Below are 6,000 nucleotides of genomic sequence, written 5' to 3' on the forward strand. Positions count from 1 at the left end.
TTGCTTTACCCGTGATGCAATTGTTTTTGCCTTCTGTCTCCTGTTGCTACAATAAGCCATTTCCCATACATGTCATCTCCAAAGGGGAAAAGACCGCATGGAAACAGAACAAAGAAAACAGAACAAAAGAAAATCAGGGATTTTTCCAAAGGCCCATTTGATGTRCAAGTATAAACAGGAAAAAGATGCCTGAGGAGGCAGGAGCCAGGARCTGCACCAGCAGACAGCTGTTAGCTCGTGCAGTCAGCAGCACTTTGGGGTTCTGCATGGTAAATAAAGAAGGGACCCCAATGCACACAATAAGGAAAATATTTCACTGCCTTTAGTGGGATGTTTAAGTGTGTTACAAGTGCCTCACGATGAACTCTTACCCTCATGTATTTCTTGTGACATGGTGATGAWACCATGGCCAGGTATCACCACCTCTTTTGGTTCTATCCCTAGAAAAGGCACCACCTCAAATAAAAACCATCATTTGCTGTGCTGAAGCAAGAGAAAAGAAGGAACCCTTCAGAACAGACTCAGGAGCTCATGTGTGGCTGGGTTCTTAGAAGCCCAACATGTTGCTCCTGAATCTCATTAAATATTTGTAAAAAATTTTCAAAAATAACCATTGAAATCCACGTTCCTGTGGCAGGTGTTAGTTACTTGTGAGTCTGGACCACAGTGGTTTCACATGCTGAATTAGTTTTTTTCTAAAGTGAGAGAGGCTAAGTTTTAAAGATTGTAGTATCTGAAATGCTGTCTCATGAGTTAACAGCCTTGCTTTTTCCCTGTGCAGGTTTTGAATGCCACATTTTATTTCCTGCACTGCTGGTTGGGATAGAGGAGCTGATGTGGCTGCACAGTGGAACCTGATTTACCTCCTGCCCTGGGTGGAGTGTGGGGGACAGCAAAGCAGCATTTACATCCCAAAACTGAAAACAAAAGCATGTGACAGAAAAGAAGAAAAAGCTGTACTGAGGAAATAATACACAACTGTATAACAAATGTAATGAAAGTACTTCCTCTTGAGAAGAGGGAAAAGAAGTGTTTCCCTGCTGATCTCTAGTCCACCTTTCTCATCTCTAATTTCCAATCTTTTCCTGAGGGGAGAATGGCCTCTTATTTACACACCATATCCCTGTCAAAATTTCCTGTCCTCTATCMGCTTGATCCTTTCTGTTAATTCCTGCCCATTAAAAATTCAGATCAGGCCTAGCTGACATGTTTTGGTGACCAAACCCTGAGTGAAGTGAGCAAGAAGGGATTTGGCAGAAGTTCTCACTAACACTGTGTTGAATGGACAGGTTACATTATAGAGACAGGAACAAGGCCTGCAGAAGTTAATACTGAAATTAGATCTGTAAACCATATTGTATAAGTATGAAATTCTGTAAGGTGTGTGTTCTGTAAGACATCCTTYATTACCTCTATTTCTAAATAGTAGGAGGAGAGGGAGAGTTGTGTATGGGGTGTGTTCAAATAGGATTGGAACAGTATTTTGATTCAGATATTATATGGTAAAATGGGAATATTTCAGGAGATAAAACTAGCAAGAATTCTCCAGTTTAGATAGATTGATTTCATCTCATTTAGCAACCCAGTTTGATCTAATTGTCTTTTTATTGCTTTGAACATTCCTGAATTATGCAGAGAATTTGGGTTATGTGATTTAGTGTTGGATTAAAAAATGTCACAGCTTAACTTTCTTTAAAATAGTGTAGAACTTTGTTCACAGTCAACGAAGTTCATTATTTTTTTGTTCAAARCCCAGCTGCAGGCCTGGAGCATTTCTCATAAATATCAGGAAGTACCCGAAGCCACAGTCAGGATTAAAGAGTTGATCTGAACCTTAGATCTCAGCTTTAAAGCTGTAATGTACAATGAATTTGGTTTCATGGTRAAGGAAATGGTAATTGCTGAAGTATGTTTTCTTAAGTCGCAAAATCATTTTTGCAATGTTTTCCCTGAAACCTGTGTGMTTTCTGTGCATGAGGATGGTGGCACAGAGGTGGTGAGTGGTGTGTTGGTGGTGGGGGTGTGTTGGTGGCACTGGTACATGGACAGGGCTGGGCTTTTCTTCCCAAAGATGGGCCAAGCTCTTGGTGTCTGACAAATACACACTCATGACAAATACACACTCATGGCAGCCAAGAGCATGAGTCCATGAGGGATGTCCTCAGTTACCAAATTCCTCCGTGTAGTAGCAAGGTTTTAGAAAAAGCTCTGTGCTGCTGGCTCCCTCCAAATGCAGGGCTGGGAGGGGTCAGACGTGTTCCTACACGCTTTGTACACCTGGCCACCTGCACCGAGCAAACCCCACACCCTCTGCTCTGCTYCCAGAGCAGTTTATTKAAYCTCAGCTTTTTAYTGCAYGAAGGSAACTGTCTTTATTGTGTTTGTGAGGAAAATAAAATCCCAGCACTTGGTGCTCCCTGACCTTTTCCAAGGGGATTTGCATTTGAACATGTATTTCAGTGTGGACCTTAAACACAGGCCTCATGATTTTTAATAGCCCTGCCATCACAACTGGGTCATTTTGGTAAGAGATGGCAGGCAAGGCTTCACCTAGTGTGAAGGGTTTCTGCAGAGTTCCCMATTTATTCTAAGGGTTCCAGAAATAACTGTGCGTGTTTTCATTCCCTAAATTGTTTATGTGACGAGCTTTCTGTGGATGTGGACGGATGAGCAGGCTCTGTGTGCTTATCCTGTACAGGCAGATGCTGCAATCTCCTGCTCAGATGCTGTCTGTTCTTGAGGGTGCTTCATTCCAAATGCACTGAGCTTTTTGATTATGGATTTCCTCAGGCATTCCAAGTTACTCTCCCGTATTTTCCCAGCACAAAACTGTCTTGACAAAACTCCTCAGGTTCTTTGCACCACAGAGGCAGCTGAGCAGTAAATAAMTCTCTCCAAGTCAGGTGCATGCAGYCTGTGKRTACATCCAGGACAATRAGGGCAARATCCTGAAAGGCCCATRARGAGAGAGTAACCAGGAAGGAGCAGTGGCCAGGGATAAGCTGTAGTCACAGTCACAATATTTGCCTACTGCTGAACAAGTTTTGCATGCTCTCCAGTTTAGCCCAAGCAGAAGATACGTGGGCTACATGAATTATTCCAATAGGGGCAGTCTGATCTCAGCTATTCCTCATCTTGGACATCTTTTGAGTATGCAGTGCCTTATTTACATGAATTACTTGTGAACTGAATGCACAGTGAGTCCAGCCAAGAAATCAGAAGGCAGGAGAGAAGAGGGGCTGTGAGCATCAGCTCTGCCTTTGAAAAATCTCCATGACTTGTGTGATCAAAAAGGATGGACAGCACTGTTTGAAGACAAGAGCTGCAGGGCATTCACTCGAGAGAGGGTTCAAGTGGAGTCTAAGTGGATGACAGTACGCTCTTSAAGCCCTGAACAAGGGCAGGAAATCATTTTGGAGCGTGGTGGGAGCAGGACTGCAGCCTGGTGTGGCTCATGCCAGAACCAGAGCTGGGCAGGGATCACTGCAGAGCCTCCCCACAGATCAGGGGGCACCCAGGGGTGCCAGCCCTGCCAGCAGCTCTTGGGATGGCCMMTTTGGGTCCCATTTATTGGGCTGGWGCTCAGTCCCACAGCCAGGGGTCTTTATTGCCCCGGGACCCTAAACTCGGTGCCAAGTTTGTGATACTGCGTGAGTTCCTGGTGTAGCTGTGAACTGCTTGGAGTGGGATTTTCAGTGACAGAGGAATTGTACAGCAGCCAAATCTGCAGGGCTGAGATGATCTGGGAATGTCTGTAAGCAGCTCTGGAGGAGCTGGGAATGCCCAAATCCCCACAGGGAGAGCACAGACAGGGCTTTGCTGTGTTYTGTACACACAGACAGGCAATACTCATCTCCCAAATGTAGGTCAGAAATGCCCACTGCATTCCAGCTTCTGTCGAGGGAAATGAAACCCATCCAGAAAACTGAAAGGTGCTTTGAAAACAGGTTCTGTTCACATTGCTTTGATCTGTTTTTCTCCTTCTCCAGCATTAACTTGGGCCTGGTGCTGGAAAGGGGACTGGCAGAAGCTGTAAAAACAGTGAAATCTTCCAACCTCCCAGTAAGAGTAAGTCTTGCCTTGGATCCATCAGCAACAGCCTTCAAAGAAAAATCAGAATCCCAGTCTTATTTATTTGCTGATCTCCATCAACTGCTGTTGTTGCATTCAAGATTTCCATCGTGCAGGTTTGCTCTGCTCAGTTAAACTGTGTAATTCCATCACTGTCACTATTAACCTCATCATTTCCACAGATTTTCATCTCTGAAGATCTTAAACAGAAATAACAGCTTAGTGACTTCCCCAGATATCACCCTCTGAGCTGCAGCCCAGAACTGTTTCCTGTGCCCATTTTGTGTGGGATCTGTGACTGAATTCCACTGAAACCACCACAGACATGAATACATTTCCATTTTCCCTTTCCTTGGCTTTCCCTTCTCCCTGCATCTCAGGAAGGGATGGATGGGCTGTTTTTATTTGGAGCAGATGACAACCTGGATGCCACCTGGACAATTAAACCTGTAGCTGTTTTTCCCTTAAAGCACTTTTGGAGGTTCATTTGGATGGCTGTATTGCTGTTGCCTGTTTTATTACAGCCCAAACAAATGCTAATGGGGTATCTGATGCACAAGATCTATCGATTAAAACAGATGCAATGTCTGTCTGTAACAAAGGACCTGCCCCATGTTTTTGGAAAAAAAAAAATAAGACGTGTCACATTTCAGCCAAATAAAAAAAAAAAAAAAGCAAGTAGGGCATTAGTCCAACACTTTTGTATTGTGCATTTCAAAGTTTGCACCCAGTGGGTGGGGCAAAAATAAATCAGGGCCTCCTATAGTGAAAATGTATTTGGGATTCAAGCATCTAAAATCAGACCCTATCTGCTGCTCCCGGGGATTGTCAGCTGCTTCAGGGGTCATCTGATATATACCTCCTTTTCTCACTTCTGAGAATTTTTAGCTTGGAGTGTGTTTGAAAACACTTCAGAAAAAGGGTGGAAAACACAGAGTGCCTTCTTTGAAATACACTCCTTTGTTAAATTCCTTTCCCAAGGGTGAAGAGACTCTCAAACACCTGAGGGCAACAAATGACTCTATTCAGACCTCTCACAAATGACCTAATAAACTCCCAAAGGGTTACAAGAGCTTATTTGTCATCATTTCTTGTCAGCTATTTATAGAATCGGTGTAAATTCAAGCAAAACAATAAATACCTGAATTATTTTCTTTATTTTGAACATYCTTTAAAGCCCAAATGGTGCTCTACCATTGTAAACCTCCAATAATTTATTTTGCAATTGAGTTTAAGTTATTCTCACACATTTTATATTTATGTTGTGTTAAGTTTGTATTTGYCTACATGAAAACATCTGTCACCTTTTCACTTGCTTCCCTTGGAATATTTGTGGGTAGTGACTTAAAACATTCTGTTTAGTTTAACTTCTCAACTATCAAATGCCTGGTGGCCCCTGTTGATCCTGCTGAAGGGTTTTCACATGGATTGCTGTGRGAAAGGCTGCTGATCAATACGGTGGTGGAGGTGCTGGTGTCAGTAACAGAATTTGGAGATTAATAACGGCATTGAATTTCAAATCTGTTCAATTCAGAGCCATGTCGGTGCTCTGGCAGGTGCCAGCTGTAGATGATCCATCAGAAATCCCAAATATCACAATCCATGGATCCCCTGGAGCAGAGGATGTGCTGCACTGACACAATAGAGATGGACACACCAGCACCAGGGGCTTCCCACTGCCACCAGAGCTTTGGGGACACTTCTGAAGGATCCCCTGCCCCTGGACAGACCTGACTGAAATGGCTGAGGGCTCTTTAGGGTCTCTCTTGGTGTGTCTTTTGTTGCAGTCTGCTCAAATCCACTCGAGTCACTGGACCTGTGCAGTTTATGGGGTCCCACTGCAGAGGCCCCAAGAAATCCCAGCACTGGGGATATTCCCAGTCCTCCCTGGAGGGGTTTGCAGGACTGAGCCCCTCGCAGGGCAGCTTC

Source organism: Malurus melanocephalus, unplaced genomic scaffold, assembly GCF_030028575.1.
Source record: "Malurus melanocephalus ecotype Western Australia unplaced genomic scaffold, MMel_1.1 scaffold_620, whole genome shotgun sequence".
NCBI lineage: Eukaryota > Metazoa > Chordata > Aves > Passeriformes > Maluridae > Malurus > Malurus melanocephalus.